The 19,492-nt window shown below is 42.1% G+C and overlaps 1 long non-coding RNA gene across 1 annotated transcript in view; it reads left to right on the forward strand.

The window, feature by feature from the left end:
* The window catches only part of LOC132685564 (uncharacterized), a 43,621-nt gene that overhangs the window by 11,179 nt on the left and 12,950 nt on the right, over nucleotides 1-19,492 (forward strand). The window contains exons 2-3 of the long non-coding RNA XR_009613210.2: nucleotides 3,564-3,635; nucleotides 18,129-18,246. This is a non-coding gene — a long non-coding RNA (uncharacterized LOC132685564). The remainder of the gene's footprint in view (nucleotides 1-3,563; nucleotides 3,636-18,128; nucleotides 18,247-19,492) is intronic.

The following is a 19,492-nucleotide window of genomic DNA, read 5'->3' on the forward strand; positions in this document are numbered from 1 at the left end:
TTTCAAATTTATGTCAAGAAGGTTGTTAAGTTAAAAAGTCTAAAAAATAATATCTACACAGTGGTGATATTTGTGTGAAAAACTGGTAAGACAAAACCATATATATATATTTATGTGCATAAATCTAGGTGTGGCAGATAAACATGTCAACACATTTCTCTCTATTTGTCTTTCTCTCACTTGAACCTTAAGGGCACTCTCAGTCCACAGGGATGCAGAAATTTAAAGAAACTGTTGACTTAAGTCTAAGATGGGAAGATTTTTGCTTTCTGCTCCCAAATATCAAGAGACCATGTTTCTGCTCACAGGACTAGGAAAACGGGTCCAGAAAGAAAAGAGCTAGAAGACTAGAGTTTACATTGGAGAGGAGGAAGCCTCTTGATAGGACCAGGGAGTAAGGTAGGAGGGGCCTTGGGCAGCACATCTGCTGGCTTAGACAACAGCTCCCTGCCATCCATCCCCTGGGGACATTCGTAAGCCCCCTAGCCCAGGGTCAGCGAATTGTGTACGACGTGTGGGGATGACCAGCTTGGAAGCGTCCAGAGTCAGTTAGGAATTTTCCAAATATTTGAGGGAGGTGATGAAAAAATGCTTGGTGGGGGGCACCTTGGTGGCTCAGGCGGTTAACTGTCTGACTCTTGATTTGGGCTCAGGTCATGATCTCACGTGGTTTGTGGGTTAGAGCCCCATGTCCGGCTCTGCCCGGACAGTGCGGTGCCTGCTTGGGATTCTCTGTCCTTCTCTCTTTGCCCCTCTCCCACTCGCTGTCTTTCTCTCTCAAAATAAACAAACATTTAAGAAATGCTTGGGAAAGACCTAAAGGAAATACATGAAAGGGATAATCTTTGTGTCTAGGGCCACTTGTAGAATTGGGGTGGATGGAGCCAAGGAGAATTTTTGCTTCCTCTCTGGATTGAAGGTTGTAGAGCAAGAAAGTGTTCATTTAATGTTTCACATACTTCAAATAATTTTAAATCATTGATTTGATTAAAAAGAAAAAGCAACAGGGGCGCCTGGGTGGCTCAGTCAGTTGTGCATCCAACTTCGGCTCAGGTCATGATCTCACGGCTCGTGAGTTTGAGCCCCGGGTCGGGCTCTGTGCTGACCGCTGGGAGCCTGGAGCCTGCTTCAGATTCTGTGTCTCCCGTTCTCTCTGCCCCTCCCCTGCTCATACTCTATCTCTCTCTCTCTCAAAATAAATAAATGTTAAATAAAGTAAAAAAAAAAAACAAAACACCCGACAAATTCTAATAAAACATTTAAAAATTTTGGGGTGCCCGAGTGTCTCAGTTGATTAGCGTCCAATTCTTGGTTTCAGCTCGGGTCATGATCTCGCGATTCATCAGATCGAGCCCCACATCGGGCTCTGTGCAGACAGTGCGGAGCCTGCTTGGGATTCTCTCTCTTTCTATCTCTCTGCCCATCCTCTCTCTCTCCCTCTCTCTCTCTCAAAATAAATAAACTTAAAAATATACTTGAAAATTTTTTCTTGATAGGTGATGATTTTTAAAAAGAGGAAGTTTAAAAACTGTTATGGGTTGAATGTCTGTATCCCCCCACCAAATTCATGTGTTGAAATCCTAACCCCCACCGTGATTTTACACAGAAGTGGAGCCTTGGGGGGGGGGGATGATGAGGTCATGAGAGTGGGGCCCCCACGAGTGGTATTGGTGCCCCTATAAAGACCCCACAGAGCTCTTTCATCCCTGTAACCAGTGAGCGTATTGCAGGAGGAGAGCAGTGCGTGAACCAGGACGTGGGGCTCTCCCCTGACACCGGATGTCCCAGCTCCTTGGTCTGGGACTGTGAGAAATAAACTTCTGTTGTTTCTACACCACCAGTTAGTGGTGGTTTGTTACGGTAGCTTGAACAGAGTAGAACAGGAAGCCAATGAAGATTTTACCAGAGACTCTGAATGGGTCTTCACAGTATTGCCAAGAGGTTTGTAAGTTGTGTTAGTTAACACCCAACTTCATGTCAAAGTACGTTCTTACACGGCAATATCTCTAATTATTTATTATAGCGGCATGTCAGATGTGATTTAGGTTGATTTGAGAGAAATGGAAAAAGAGCCAAAGCGAGAAGAAAAAGGGGAAGTACAAAGGGACGAAAAAAGATATGTGTATATAGCATCTGCTATTTATTGGCATTTTAGAGCATTTCCTCTAGGCCAACTCCTAATTTTAGCACTTTACATAAACTGTATAATTAATTCTTCAAAACAACTTCAAGAGATAGGTGTTAATATTACTCCATTTTACAAATGTGGGTATTGAGAGACAAAAACACAGGCAACTTGCCCAAGGCCACAGAGCTGGGGAGGGTGAGGAGGTGAACCTTGAAAGTCTAGCTCTAGAAGTGGACTCCCAGCCACCACATCAGATTCCATTCAGCGTATGTAATAAAAATTAGCATGGAGGACATTCACTGAAGTCAGATATGGAAAGACAGAATTAATACAGGAAAAGGTTACAGGAGGGAATCGCTTCTGGATCAACCCATTTTTTAATTACCACTAGGTGGCAGTGGTGGCTCAGGGCGTCTTAATTATTTTCGGGAGCAAGAGGGTTAAACAATAGGCCTTGGGGTGATTGTGGAATGAGAAACCATACAACCTCAGTCATCAGTATGAGATGATTATAGATCAAATGTGACCCTTCACGGGACCTTTCTGACTCCGGCTTAAGACAAGCCATGGAATATTATTAATTAACATCTTCATCAGTTCTTTCTATAAACCTCACAATTTGTCAATTTGTCACTACAATTAGTAAAAATCATTGTCTTAATAAAGACATAATCCTGTGCCAAGTATCATGTATATATAAGTTAATAAAGGGACTCCATCTTTTTTCTCCAGGGTCATTATCACAAAGATGACAGTACAACTCAAGGCTAAAGTAAAATGGCAGTTATTAGAAATATGCATGGTGTTGGGCTACAATCAACTGATATTTAGCTAGGAAATCTAGGATTTACTGAGTCTAATCACTCTGACCTCATGAAGTTCCTGAGAAGGAGATACTCACAAGAGGCAAACAGATGATAAACTAATTCCCACCCCTTTGTTAGGGTTGACTCCTACTAACTGCCCCCATTTGGAACTTGCTGGAAGACTGGACATTCACAGATGATCTGAACTCAAGCACCAAGTGGACCTTCTGCCTTCTTTTAGGGCCCTCTTGTTACTGCCAAGTGGTTTGCAAAATGGAATAAATGAGTTTATCTATAAGTCTAAATTATTCTTCCCGGGCTAGCTGAGAGCTCAGGATGGCAGGTCTGCATTAAGGGGCCGGATTCTGGGTCACTTTCCCTGTGGAAGCAGGAGAAGAGCAGAAAGTGTAGGGGCAAAGTCCAAGAGAGAGAGCCACACCAACCATGGGGACTCTTGGCAGTGAGCGGTCAAAGATTAGCAGATGTGGTCTAACGAACTGTTCTGGAAGCCTGTCCCATCAACTCCACACTGAGGGGGGCAGTCAATAGTAGGTGGGGAGAGAATTGAGAATCACGCCCTTCTCCACCATACAAACAAATAAAAACAATGTGCACTTTCTCTTTTCCAGGGCCGTGCTACTCACTGAGAGCCATCAGCCGTCAGTAGCTAGAGAGCACTTGAAAATGTGACTGAGAAACCGGTAAGACTAAGAATTTGATTTGATTTTAATTCATTTCAACTTCAACACTGAAACAATATAAAGTATTTTTCTGTTAAACACAGCTTTGTAGTTTTGGTAAGACTCATTGCACATTAACCATGGGACTGCATAAGATATGGCTGCATCCTAATGGGGGTGTTGATAGTACATCTTTCCTGGTGCTACGAACATATGGGCCGTCCGTTGAATCAGTGTCGATTGACTCAGTTGCGATGATTTTCGGAATGTATTTATGTGAGCTTTTTATTTAGGCAGTGCGAGTTACAGTAATACCTATGTAAATTGTAACTGGTAATTAGATTAAAATATTTTAATCAAACTACACTTAATTTATTTTTAGCGCTTTTCAAATTTAAAATAAAGGCATATATCTGATGCAAAGTCCGTTGGAAAGGAAGAACTAGCATTTTGATGGGAACGGTAAACAAACAAACAAACTTGAATATATGTGCAGATGTAACAATACGAGGCAATTACATTTTGTTGAGCAAATCCAAAAAACCAATGTTCGGAGATGTTTTTAGCAAATGTATAGTAAGTCTGATAATTAAATGTCTAAAAAACACATTTTAAATGATTTTTAATAGGAGCTGAGCTTGTAACCTTGACAAGTTATAAAATGGATACTTGCACACAAAAAATCATGTTTAGATGGTAAAAGTCATTATTTCTGCTACGGCAATTTTGTTAGATAGTTATAAGAAAAAGGTTAAAAATATATTTTATAAAAAAGATCTTCAATGAAACCGTCAAACAGTTACCAATAAAACACAAATTCTTAAAAATATTAAAGATCAATTGGTTGAAAATCTGAGACATGGAAATATTTTCTTTAGGTTTAGATGAGTCATGCAATATGAGATATTACTCACAATACCTTAGTTACAGTTTGTTTCAAAAGGCCTTCCAAGTTCACACACACACACACACACACACACACACACAAACTATTAGCAACTCATGGCCTAGAAAATTAAGCTGTGTTGTACATAGTTTGGATTCTTACTTCTGTCAAGAAGAATTTTAAATAGGTTTCAAAAAATCAATTTCTGTCTTAATAGATTCTAGTTACATTAGGTCAAAAATTTAAATACATTGGAATTTTTAAAGCAGGAGACTGATGTTTTCCTTATAGCTTCATTCGACTGTAAGGTGCACATTGGAGATGTTTGCACTCTGTGTTCTGAGGGTCTTAAAAGTGTCATGAATGCAGTTGTTGAAGTCACTCAAATTTAAACTTAAAGACCATCGATATACTTATATTCGAAGATCATGAACTATTTTATGGAACTATTGAAAGCAAAGACGACGGATTCATTAAATCTTGTGTTCTTTGCTACTGCTCATTACGTGAGTCATGGGGGAATTTTACAAAGATTTCTCGTATTGTTACCTCCATATAAAGATATTTTGAAACAAAAAGAAATAAAGATGAAAAACAGCAGTGGAACTTATGTTTTCTCACTTATATCACACTGCAGAAAAATAGGCAAAATTTGAAGTTCTAAGAAAAGGAAGTGTTTGCAATCTAGCTAGGCAGGTACAAGAATTTATGTCAAAACTGAACCTGTTCATAGTATAAATCAATAATAATTACTTTACACCGTTTTAATCTGGATCAGTATACAGGAGAGTTTTCGTTGTAATTGCCAACATTATGTAAATTGTCTGCAAGAAGTAGGAGAAAAATTTGAGGAACACTCTTGATATTGATAAAGTTTTAGAATTGCTTTTCAACCTATGAAATTCTTTGAATTTGATGTTGATAATATTGAGCTGACACAAGAGTTAACAACTTTACTTAATGTGGTAGATGTAGTTAGATACTGATCTACTTTTGCTTCAAAGACAGAGCGGTTATTCTAAGGAACGATGAATCAGTCTTGTCAATGTGGATGTGAATATTAACAGAAATGATTTTTTGTTACTTGCCTCAGTTATTGGAAAACATTTAAGGATGTTTGGAAATTAGGTATGTGAATCTGTTCTTTCGACTGTAAATTTTATGAAATCTAAGTACAGATCATACGTTCCCAGTAAAAATTTAGCTCCCGTGGAATACGTGCTGTAGCCTGTAAGTTTAATTTGCATACCAGGATTTCAAACACTTAGTACCAGGAAAAGAATGTAAAGTAGCTCATTCATACTTTAAAATATTAGTTATTTGTTGAAGTGATAATATATTTTAGGCATTGGGTTAAAGTATAATACTAAAATTAATCTCTCCTGTTTCTTTTTTCTTCTTTTGTAGTTACTATAAAATCTTAAATTGCCCCCATGGCTCTCATTATCCTTGTATTGAGCCGCGCTGGCCTGGGCCGTGCTCAGAATTTTGGGGGAGCTGGGCTGAGCCCTGAAAAATTTTGTAGCCATATTTTGACCTAACATCCTTACAATGTTTGATTCCACAGTGCAGTCTCAGAATGAAAGACATCATGATAGCAGAGGGCTTTCCTGGTTTCTCATACCTCTTAGGCATAAAGTCCTGACAGACACCTGGGTGTGTAGTATCCCCATTATTTCCATACCCAGCAGCAATCCCTCAAATCTGGGACTGCCCTTCCGCATTCCCCCCTCCACCACCCCAGTGCTGCGCTGTGTCCTTTGACTTTCTAAACAAAGCCTAGCCCCTGCGTCCCCCTTCACCAGCGGTCTTATCTTTTTTCCAGCCACGTCTCCCGAAAAGCTACTACTGCCTTCTTTTCCTTCCTCTTCCCCACGGCACACACATCTGCTGATGCTAATTGGCTTCCTTTAGGGTCTCTTAGAAGGAATCAGACATTCTTATCAACAGGGAGGTTATCATTTCGTCCATCTGGTTCCAAAAACTTTAAGGAGTTACTATCTACTTAATGAGAGACATGTCTCCTCACCTTCATGTAAACTTACAAAGAGGAAAGAAAACCCAGTGGGTTCACTCTTCCCGTGCCTCCAATTTATGGCTCAGAAAAAAAAAAAATCAGAATTATTATGGAACATGAGTCAAAAAACTAAAGCAAATGGACATATTTATCAGGCAAGGACTGATTTAGAAAGTGTTTTTGAAGATTAGCATGCACAGAGGGACAAAGTCTAATGTTAAAAACATGCTCTGCAAAACTGAAATGTTATGTTATATCAAATTAAGTCTGAAATTGTTTTAATTGGTGTATACATGTGGAAACAATAGAAATCCATCAAGTAGAAAATATACCTATTCAGTTCTGAATGCTCTCAGGAATTTCATGAATTATTTTATATTAGAATTCTAAGCAAGAGAATAATACATATATTTCTCTTCTAGCGAAAATATTTTTGCAACGGTTTTCATGTAAATATTCATATTATGCTATTTAGGGTAATCGCCCCATTTTCTGATTTTTTTTTTTTTAGGTCAGAATATATACAGTTCTAAGATTACTGTACTTTAAAGATAACATATTTTGCCTCTTGTCTAGGCTGATCACTTAATGCCAAAGAAGATACGCATCTCTCTGAATATTACCTCTCAGTTTTCTTCAAATCAAGATAATAATACATTATCTCCTGGGGTTGTTGGGGGGATTAATGTGATGGCGTGCGTGGCTAGCACAGAGATAAGCAAATACTGTTATCTGTTCTCATCTCACACCTGATCACTGATGGCATATTCACACCCCCATCATTGTCAAATAGCAGCATTTATCAGGACCTGGCCTTTCAAACAGTGGAGTCACATCATAATCCCATTTAACCGAGGCAGCTTAAACTCTGCATCCTGTGGAAAAGGGCGGAGAAGTAACAGTTTTCTTGACCCTTGACGTGACCATCACTGACTAGGATTACACAGTTTAAAGATCTTTTTCATACAACATACCTTATTTCCGGAGTAAGACCGGTTATCGGGCTAACCCAAAGATAGTATTTTTTGACATTTGTACAGAGTCTAATGTATTTGTGGGTAACTTAAGGAATGTTCAAAGATAACTTTTATAAATGTAGAATTTACCTCAAGTGCTAATTTCAGAACCTGATTCTGACATTACATGGGACTCTACTAGATTGGGCAATTTCTCTTCATTATTGTGAGTCTTTTACCTTAGAATCATTAAGTCTCTTCCTGTCTCACACAGACATGAGAGGGAAGCCTGGAAGGGTTTTGTAAATGCTTTTAGTGCCTTGTACCTTTGTGTGGGTTCAAAAAGCATTGGTAGTTACTGAGAATTTGTGTGGGTTTTTTAAAAATCTTTATTTATTTTGAGGTGGGAGGGAGGGGGAGAGAGAGAGAGAGAGAGAGAGGGAGGGAGAGAGAGAGAGGGGGGCCCAAGCAGCCTCCACACTGTCAGCGTAGAGCCCAATTTGGGGTCTTGATCTCATGAACCATGAGATCACGACCTGAGCCAAAACCAAAAGTCAGACACTCAACTGACTGAGCCATCCAGGTGCCCCTGAGAGTTTTTGAACAAGAAATGTAACTGAAATGATATTTTTTAAAGACATTAAGCTGCTTTTTAAAATATTTTCCCCAAATTTTGTTGCCTTATAACTCTCAAAGCAAGAATCGATTGCTTGTATTGTTTCAATGGGTACAATAGAGAATGAAGTCATGCTCAATTTCGAGTTTCAAATTCAAGGTTTTTTGTTTGTTTTGTTTTGTTTTTGTTTTGGTTCAGAGCAAAACAGTATCTACGAAGTAAAGATTTTGTGAGGGGAAAAAACAGATTCCTAAATCCTAAAACTTCCTTCTTGTATCAAGAATGGAACTTGAAATCAAGGCAGAGAACTTTGTTCTCCAATTCTATGAAAAAAGTATATGTTAAAGCACATTTCTTTTCAGGTAGAGATGGGAGTAGAAAGCTCTTCCACCTCTGAGATTAGGAAATGAGAGGCTGTAAAAACCAAGCGACCTAGGTGAGTGAGGATGAGCCCAGGGGCCCTTGGGGGGAGAGTTGGGAAAAAGGAAAGGCAGCAGGATAGAAACTCTCATTGGGATTCCAGATCAAGTGAGGGGAACCAAGTTTCTGCTCTGCTTCCCTTTGCATCATGCAACATGACATCAGCGTGTTGGGTCGGTACAGGCAGAGGTAGGGTCTAGATGTGTAGACTTGGGGCAGCGAGCACCCGACCTGCAGCCCCTACGTGACATGGAAAAGGCCCCCATGTCCCAGAATGACTGTGTGAAGGAAGAAGGTGGCTGAGAATTGAAAGGAAGCAGAACTAAATGAAATTATGCTTAACTGCCAAAAAGTCACCACGGCTCAGGGTGAGAAAACCTGTGCAAAGTCAGAGATCCCCAAGAAAAGGCCACCAACTGTCAGAGAATCTACACAGCCAGAAAGACTCTAAGTGTGGAGCCTAACTAGCACACGGAGTCTGTTGAGCTCCCTGGGCGCAGTCACGCTGTCTACCTTGACAGTCCAGACCTCAGCACCATGATGCATAGACACGCCAGCAAGTGTGTGGGGAGAGGAGAGACCCGTGGATGCCAAGACCCATCGGTTATTCCTCGGTCAGAGTCGGCAGGGCTAGCAGAGCGTGACACGTGGATCCAAGTTCCCTTTCCGTGTCCTCACGAGATTGCAGGTCCTTAGATAGGTTAAGGATTTAAGAGACTGAATTAACCCAAGAGTCTTTATAACCTAACAAGAGACAAAGTTACCATTCATCATCAGATTTCATCATCAAATCTTAGGGTTTTTGATCATAAATAAAATGTGTTTTATTTTTAATCAGAGAAATAGAGGATCGAAGGCAAAATGAGGCCCATAGTAGAACATAATAAATTACTCTTTTTGCGCATCTAAACTGTAGTGTGCGAATTTTAAACTTGCTCTAGGAGTACCTGAGTACTGTTTAATCCTCCTCTTTCCTGCCTTATGCAAACCCAACATGGTCTGCATATGTATAATGTAATCTTTACACCATCTCTGCTGGCAGTAAAGATTAGAATGTTAGAAATTCAACGGATGCAGTCAAATATCAAAATGTTACTTCGAATATAGAATGAGACATTGGACATCTTTACGTGTGAAACAGATAGAGTAGAAAAGAAAAGCTATTTGTTGAGAAGAACTGTCATTATTGGATGCTGGTGTATTGACGTGGTTATTTTAACTGCCGTCCTACAGTACGAATGAGGCAAACCCCATAGCTTGTTACAAGGGCAACTTAGCAGTTAGACACGCCCCTGCCCCCGCAAAACAATGCCCCCACTTGAGAAGGTAATTGACAGCCCCACACGCTGTGATCGTTTATGACCTGGGGGGAGTCTCCTGCAAGTTAGTTTTAGTTATTTGAGGACACATTTCTCCTGATCCACAGCATCTTTCTCTTTTCCTCCTCCATTCACATTAGACCGAACCTCAAAATGAATGTTCAATAAATCATTTCATATTCTTGTCTTACAATCTCGTCTACTTTTTAAAAAATCTCTACTCATTTGCTGTTCAGTCGTGCCTTTTATTTTAAGAAGCTAGGGAGGCAAATGGTTTTTAATTGCCTTCCAAATATTTACATCCTATACATCCTGTGATTCAGCAATTACACTTATCAGTTTTCCACCCCCTGCTAACGTAACCACAACATTGTCACGAGGAAATCATGGGGGAAAATGCTGTAGCACACTCATTCAGCTTTGGATGTAGTAGAGGAAGAAATGCCATCCCTCCGTAACTTGCACTGCAAAATTATTTTCCACCCTTAGGGGCAAATGGTCTCTTCCCACCACTGATGGGCCACCACTGTGGCAGGATTGAACGGTTCCCTCGGAAATGCCAAAAAGATTGTTCTCTTACAATGCTGTGTCCAGTAAATACTTGAGTTGTGCCTGTAATTGCCCTAAAATGCACTTCCTGCTGTGTTTGCTTATGTCCGAGAGCAGTTTAGAAGGTCAGCCTGAGAGCTTTAATAGCCTGGATTACTTGTTATTTGGTAATGGAGTAGCCAGGATAAGAGGCGATAGTTAATATTTGCGCCTCATTTATTGAAGAAATGCTTCTGGAACTCTTTTCACAGGATGATGATGTCATTCCTTCTGATTCAGGTGTATCTTTAGGGTATTAAGTTATTGGTGTTGTTTTCAGGAAATACACAGCAAGCACAGAATTTCTTGCTCACAAATAGACCTTTCTAGTAATCTGAGTGGAGGGTAAATCTATGTACGTTCCGTGCCTCCGAGGTTTCCTGGCCTTTTCCCTGGACTCTTGCTCCTGGGATGGACTAGATTTGGAATCTGAAAATAGCAACACCAGTGCAGGTTGCCTGAGGAGTGTCATGTGGTTCTGCCTGAGGACCTGATGAACCCTTGCCTGAGGCCCCGGGCCATTCTGAAAATCACGAGGAAGAGGCACAGCAGTGTTGGGTTTGCTTGGGACAACAGTGACCTCCAGTGCTAATACACTTCACAGGGACAGCCTGGAATGGCGACATCGCATCATTTCTTGGTAAATGAACAGACGTGATGACAAGGGAAATGTGGTTAGGAAGAGTGTCCTCTCGAGTCGCTGCTAACAACAGGGGCAAGTGGCAGTCCAGGTTAGAGAGAACATTCCCTCGTGGCACCGCCCAGCAGGAAGCACCTGCTTTCCCAGCCTCACTTCCGAGAAACAATGGCAGGATGCCAGGCTGCCTGCACTCTCTCGGCTTATCTCCTGGGACATGTAAATGGAGATGGTGGTGCCGACCCCACAGCCGACATTGATGCCTCAGGCTGGGCCTTGATGGTTCTGGAGGTCCCTCTTCCCCGGGTGTAGGAGACAGTTTGAGACACCACTAAAGATACAGAAAAGACCAAGCGGCTTGTAACTAGGATTATTTAAGATTGCATTCATTGCAGGCCGTCTTCTCTCCAGAGAAAGATTCACTGCTTGATGCTCTTTTGGTCCCAGCCAACAAGCATTGAGAAAGCCATGTGTCATCTACCTTGCTCTTCACACCGTGTGACAGCATCATCATTGCCCTGTGTTGGAGAAGAACTACTTTCTGATGCTACATTATGAAGCTTTGTTGACTTTAATTTAGCAATAACTACTCCCTCAAAAACTATCCCCAGATCCATCCAGAATGTGTTAGGTGCCGGTTACAAGTAGGCACCGTGGGAGTCCCTGCTCAGACATTATCTTCAATGTTTGCATCATCCACATGACGTAGGTTTTGTCTCCATTTTATGGATGAGGAAAACGAAGCTGACGGAGGGCTCAAAAATTTGCCAACAGTGGGAATCGCAGGATTTGAACCCAGACTCTCTGGCACTACCATGCCCTTTCTGTACAAATAGAATGCAGAATCCTCAGCCACACGGGTCACATTTCGAGGACTCGTAAAGGCCATATAGGGGGGCCTCCCTCTTGGGAAGAGTCTGTGGAGGTTAATTTTGTAGGTCAACTTGACTAGGCATTAAGGTCTCCAGACAGTTGATTAAATACTGTTTCTCTGTGTGTGTGTAAGGGTGTTCTGGGAAGAGATTAGCATTTGAGGAGGTAGAGTGTCCCCAGCATAGATAGGTGCCACCCAATTGGTTTGGGGCCCAAAAGCAATAAAAAGGCCAAAGAAGGTTGAATCTGCTCTCTGCTTGACTGTTGAGCTAGGACATGGGTCTTCTCTTGTCCTCAGAGCTGGTTCTCAGGTCTTTGCACTTAGACTGGACCTATACCCCAGCTCTCCTGGATCTCTACCTTGCAGGTTGAGGATCAGGGAACTTCTCAGTCTCCACAATTACATGAACCAATACCTTAAGACAAATCTATTTGTGTGTGTGTGTGTGTGTGTGTGTTCTCTTTGTATATGTATATTCTCTGTGTGTGTGTGTGTGTATATATATATATATATATGTGTATATATATATATATATGTGTATATATATATATATATATATATTCTCTTTATATATACATATTCTCTTTATACACACACACACACACACAGAGAGAGAGAGAGAGAGGGAGAGAATATATATATTCTATTGATTCTTTTTCTCTAGAGAACCCTGAGTACTAGTTACAGTTTTTATTTAATACTTTTATATCCATAAGACACACAAACTACATGTAAACCTAAGTAAGTTTTAATTTCCTAATCTCCTTTAAATGACTGTAGTTTTACCATCTTTGCTGTGGGGCTGGGCATAGTTTTAGAGACATGTCAGGTCCTTCCTTTTTATTTGTCTTAAATGGAAAGATGAACACAAAATTGCCCTGCCCCCGAGTTTTGTTCCCTTTCACTTCCTTTGAAATGCTGTAAGAGGACTGCTGGAATTACATTTTCTAGGAAAGCAGACGCACATGGCGACTTCCCCTGGATTCTACACAAATGGGGTTCTGTGGAAGGTCGGGACCAAGTCTTTCGGATCTTTGGTCACCCCAAATACCTAGTACAACGATCTAGACATAATGAAGGCCCAAAAGAAACTGAATTTGAAGATATATGGAGTTTTCTTCTGTGCCTTTTAGCTAGTAGGAAAGTTCTTTTATTTCCCAACGGCAGAGAGAAGTGTCTTTGCCCTTTATGTCCAGTCCCCTTTTTCTCAGATGAGCAAGGCCTTGCGCTCTGAAGAATCAAGCAATCCCTGCCGTCTCAGAAAGAGAAATTCAGATAGGAGAACACTTACCCTTCACTGTAATGAATGGATCTTGGAAGATTCAAGCACCCAGTAGAGAAAAAGGGACCGTGGATGAGAGCTGATACAATTGAATACACTTCTAAACACATAATTTCAGCACAGCACACAGCGAGTGACCTGATGTACCAGAGCCCATCTTTTCAGTCTTGGTGGCCTTTTGTGACACAAATCATAGGACATGCAGTTTGGAGCGAGAAAATAAAATTTCTGCTGAACTGTATGTCCTGTGAGAACAGGGGCCACGGCCGTCTTGTTGGCTCCCGGGTTGATAGATCTCAGTACCAAGACTGGCATACGATGCATGCTTGGTAAAATTCATAGAGGCGAATGAATAAGCGAGCAGGTAAATGTTGTGTAGGGACTTTAACCTGGAAGAGCTGGAAAGGTCCAAAGTGGAATCCAGAACGGGAAACGTCCGCCAGCTCTTCCTGACCACGTGAGTGTTGCACCGTCGGCCACAGCAGCCTCCAGCCGCACATGGCCACGCACATTTCATTAATAAAACGCAAGTGACGGGGACACTCAGTTTCTCGGTCTCACTAGCCACATTTCAGACCTGCAGGGACAGAGCAGTCTGGTGGTGAGCATAGGTACGGCGCAAATATGGAACATCTCCGTTAATGTTCAGAGTCCGTTGGGCAGTGCTTCCCTAGGCTCAGAGGTTTAAGGAAAGAAAAGCCAAGGATGTCCTTGTGGGTTTTTTTCATTATAGGATCCATCCCAGCTCACAGGTAAGAAGGTGTGCAGGGCCCAGGGCTTTACGAGAGTTCTAGAATGTGATATACATCTGGCTGGGGAACATGACATGCTGCGTTTCACAACAGCAAAATGGCAAACAAAACGTGGGGAAGGAAACGCTGTAAGGTGGGCCATGGTCTTCAACACATCCCCTGTTCCGTCCTGTCTCTGCTTGTCAGCATTAGGCCCCGGGGACACTGACCTCGTCCTTCTGGGACTCCTAGGACTGGAAACAAATTTTTACATTAAAAAAAAAGGAAAAGGAAAGAAATTTTTTCTGTTATTGCAAAAGTTCACTGACACAAATGTAAAAAATGAAAATAAATAAAGGTGTAAAAATGAAAATCTGTTACCTCTTAGGTTTTACAATATCTTCTTTGTCCTTTTTCTGTGCACTTGTATGTGATAAATGCAACACATTAAGAACCATTTCCATGAGGTTGTTCCTTTAAAATTTTTTTTAATGTTTCTGTATTTTTTTTTTAATTTTTTTAGCGTTTATTTATTTTTGAGACAGAGAGAGACAGAGCATGAACAGGGGAGGGTCACAGAGAGAGGGAGACACAGAATCTGAAACAGGCTCCAGGCTCTGAGCGGTCAGCACAGAGCCCGACGCAGGGCTTGAACCCATGGACCGTGAGATCATGACCTGAGCTGAAGTCGGACGCTTAACCGACCGAGCCACCCAGGCGCCCCAATGTTTCTGTATTTTTGAGAAGGAGGGAGACAGAGTGCAAGTGGGGGAGGGGCAGCAAGAGAGAGGGAGACACAGAATCCGAAGCAGGCTCCAGGCTCTGAGCTGTCAGCACAGAGCCCAACCTGGGGCTTGAACCCAGAGACTGCAAGATCATGACCTGAGCCAAAGTCGGACGCTTAACCGACGGAGCCACCTAGGCACCCCTCCATGACATTGCTCTTAAACATTCCTCTGCAACATCTTATTAATGAGGGCATTTTATTACATTTTGTGGATATATTATAGATTACTTAACTGTCTCTTGTCATTGGATATTTAATTTTTGATGTCATGATTTTTTTCTTCATGAACACTCATATGATAAACGTCATTGCACAAAATGTATATATCTTACAATTGTTATGAGAGCTAGGGATTCTGGATCAAATTGTAAGCAAAAATTTAAGTCTTTTTGACAAACATTGCCAAATCTACCTTCTGTATTCAAATTTATACTTGTGTCTGCCCACTGAATTTTTAGTAGAAGAATGCTCTTCTCGCAAAACTGTACATACAGGAGTTGAACTTGACTGTTACTCTTGGGGCTCAACTCGTGGAGCATGATAAAGGTAGATTTTGTAATGGAACCAACATGAGTCTGCTCCTTGGTAAGACACAGATACAACAGGTGTGGATGTCACACCAAGTAAAATTTATATGCAACAAGTAAGGAGATCACGGGGAATGACTTCCAAAGCCCTGGCTCTCTGGGGAGGGAATGGGTTCCTTTGTTTGGGGTTAGGAGGGATATTTAGTAGGGGAGCCTCGTCATCATCTGTAGACGCAGACATAGGGTCGTGCATATGTCCTAGGGAAACTTGCCTGCACACACGTTGCGTGTTATGTAATGAGACTTGTGCTCCTCCCTGGGCGGAGGTTTTAGTATTGCAATGAGGTAGAGATAGTTGTCAGTCTTTCTGGAGGTTACGCCGTGGTCCATTGGCTCAGGTGTGAGTAAGGGATTGAGCTCAAACTGGTCAGCATGGTCTGGGCTGGTTGGAGGTCTTGTCAGGACAGTCACTTGAGGGAAGGTTTCGCTTTTCATTTGCCTGAGTTAAGAGATAAGCTGGAGAGAGGAGCTCAAGGGAAAATGTGAGATAAAGGTTGGTGAGTACAAGCAGGTGGGCAGTCAAGGTCAGGTATTGAAGTCTGGCAGGTGACAATTTGAGTGGTTGAGATCTTACCATGATAGCTAGTGAATAAATCATTATGCCCCAGGAATCTATCATGGTGAAGACTTCATGAAGCTGTAAAATGTTGATAAGAAAGTTTAGAGGAAAAGTGGTCACCTTTTGCATTGTTGTCGTTTTTGTTAGTTTCAGTAGATAGTCAAGGTCAAGTTGTGCATAGCAGGGATGAAGACCTCACACTGGAACATATTTAGGATTTGATGTTGTGTGTTGGAGCAGGTGAGAGGCAGGGTGTTTCTTGCTGTCAACAACTGGGAAACTCCACTCCATCGTTGCCCCAGAATGGAGGCAGGGTGTGCTTTTTGTCCAAAATGACATGTTCGGTTACCATCTTTGAGTGTGTGCCGACTCTGGCATACTTGGATTCCTGGGCCAAAGTGGCATCTGTGGAGGAAATACAATCTTACTTCCTTTTCTCCTTCAGGCCCTTATCACTTGATTTACATCTCCAATTAACTTCGTACATTTACTTCATGTTTTACTGGTAGGATGACAGACTTTTGTCATCCCCAGGGTGGAATTATTGAAGCCGTGTATACTGGGTTCTTGGCCTGCCCTTAACTCCGTGTCCATACCTTTCCCAAAGACAGTGACTGATACAAGGATTCACCGTTGCCTTTTTCCTAAGTCCCCCTTCCAGTAGTGCTTCTCACTGGTCTTTTCGAGAACACCTTTTTAACATGTATGGAAGAGAAGCTACTTTGAATAGCAAAATGAGTACATGCATAGACTCCGGAGCATTTTTCTGGCGTCATGTCTTTGCTGTGCTCCTGGCTGGTTGTGTGACTTGGGATGCGTTATTTGTTTGGCCCCTCTGTCCTTATCTGTAAACTTGGGACACAAATAGTACCTGCCTGACAAGATTATTAGGGCCCTCTACATGAATATCTGGGAAGTGCTCACAACGGTGCCTGGCCCTCAGTGAGTGTCGGCCGTTGGTCCTTCAGTCTTTCCTCTCACCTGCCAGTACTTTCGGGGCGTGTTTGTGTCTTTTCCTGCCCACCGATTCATATTTTATTGCTTTTGTTCTTTTGTAAGAGATTTCAGATGACCCTTTTAAATCGTATTTCCCCCGCTTATAATGGATCTGACATTTAGGGTTCCCTTGTGAGGATGGTCCTTCATTGAGACTGAATAATAACATGCCATAATGTTAATAATTGCTAACACTATTTGAGCACTTAATTACGAACCACAAATGATACTTAGGACTGCACCTGAAGTCTCCTTTAAGCCTCACAAAAGTCCTGTAAAGTAAATACACCTGTTACTCTCATGTTAAATAAGAGGTTTGAAAGATGAAGCCCCTTTCCCAGGCTCTACAAGTAACGACAGAGCCAGCCCAGGAGCTGGGTCTGTCTGAAGCTTTTTGAAACCACCCTCCTCCCGCTTTTCACCCTGTTTCATGCTCCCGGTAGATCTGAAACTCAGTTTAGCATTTAATTAGTCATCTTCCATCAAGACGCTGCTGCCATTGATGATGACACTGTCGCTAGCAAAGCAACGGTAAACACAGCCGCTCTTGACCGAGCACCTGCTATCGCCAGGTGGCTGCTGCCCCTTACACCCATCAGACTAGACGCACCAGGAGGCCCTCAGACTGAGTGGGCTCTAACCACGGTAGCCCCTGGGCAGACCCCACTCCAAGCCTGTAAATGCTTTAGGCTACAACAGAGAAATACTAAGGACAACCAATCACTAAAAGACAACTAAGCTTTAAGCCCTAGCCAAACAGTTTTCTTTCTTTGCTTCTGCACTTTCTCCCTGTACACCTTTTCCCTACACATCTAGCCCCTGTGGGTCGTGCTTCAATCAACTCTTAAAATTTTCATATGCCCAAGTTTATCTTCTAATAGGTGTGGAAATCATTTTCCAGGCCTGAGATGGGGCCGCTGTCACCCCAAGTGGCGCGTCAGCAAACCGAAAGAAAACTTAGATGATTTTTGAGTCCCTGTAGAGACCCCACGTTTAGCCAGTAAGTCTATGGTGTAACCAGTCAGTCCCCAAATTCCAGGCCACTTCTGGATCTTCTCACCCCAACACGGTTGGGTATGTGGCCCTGGCCAACCAGATATTCTCTATTGTCTCTTTCGTGCCTTTATCTTATAAAGGCTTCTTGTTTTAGCCTCCTGTTGGTGTTCTCTAGAGCCTTGAGAATGGAGACTGCTCACTTCCTGCAGTCTTAAATAAAGTTTGTTTGCATCAACTAAAGTGTCTTCTTTATTCCTTTTTAGCAGTTTTTGGCGATGAAGAAGGAGATCTGATGCTGACTGCTAACAGACTATGGGACAAGGAGACGAACCTGCTAAAACCCTCAAGCTCACTGTTCCCCATTATTGCTAGAGGCCAAGGGTAAGTCACTCTCAGATTTGAGCTCCGCTCCCTTGTGTGCAGCTCTCTGATCCAAACTAACTTTATTTAAAACATCCATGTATATGTGCGTAACTATGACTGTAACTATAATTATAACTATAACTATAACTATATATATATATATATAGAGAGAGAGAGAGAGAGAGAGAGAAAGAGAGAGCGAGAGAGAAAGCTATATATTGTCCCCAGAAAGGTTCTGGGACCCCTTTATGGGGTTTGTTAAAGTTTCCAGAAAGTTTCTAGAGACCCCAGAAAGGTTCTGAGGTGTGTTAAGATTCCCAGAAAATTCTGGGGTCCTGGAAAGGGTCCTGGGTAGTTAATATCGGGTCCACGGCAGATAGAAGTGGTTAAAACACTAAAAACAGGGAGGTCCAATCCTGTAATGGGGGGGGGGGGACTCGACTCGCCCAGTTTCAACTTGGGGACACGGAGAAATAATTAAGACAAGAAATTGGACTGTTTAGACCCTCAAATCAAAATCTAAATCTAATGAGGCATGAATCAGACTATTAAAAGCCATCAGGGAGTCCACTGCTGTAGAGAAATCTTCTCATGAAACAATCATAGGTCTGTCGCTCATGGGAATCTAAGAAGCCCAAGCTACAGAATTTCTGGGTGCATGTAGAGCTGTTAGATGCCTGCTACCTAACTCTCAGAGTCCTGTGCTAGGGCACATTGGTCACAGAACAGGTTAGATTGATTTTAGGTCACCTGCCAACCTCAAGAAGATGCCTGTGCAGTGAGGTGCACCATAAAAGACCTCCCAGCCTGAGGTGGGGTCCAGGGAAAATGGGCAGGAGCCAGCAAAAGGTGAGAGTTCTTGCCAGAGTCTGCTCTCTCTCACATCTCTGTGGTTCCCTGACAAGAGAGGAAGTTGACGCTTCACATTATCCCTTCCTTTCCAAATCCAGACTCCTGTTAAGTTGGTTTTGGGATACCCATAGGTTGTTGATCCTTTTCTCCCAGAGACAGTGAATTCCTTCTTACTTACTCATTTTGTGCTCTGAGAGCTTGGCGTGGCTTTCTGCCTGCCTGGGACATGCAGGTTATCCGTTTTTACACATGCAGGCAGCTCAGCCATCAGATGGGGGAACCCCAAAATATGACCGGACAGATATACATTGCACTCCATTTGTGGCTAAAGTTCTACTGATGCTACCTCTCAGAGGATTGTCTAAGTCTTTCCTTTTTTCCCTCTTTCTTTCTTATGTTTATTTATTTTAGA

The sequence above is a fragment of the Panthera onca genome, chromosome D2 (genome assembly GCF_046562875.1).
Source record: "Panthera onca isolate mPanOnc1 chromosome D2, mPanOnc1 haplotype 2, whole genome shotgun sequence".
Classification (NCBI taxonomy): Eukaryota; Metazoa; Chordata; class Mammalia; order Carnivora; family Felidae; genus Panthera; species Panthera onca.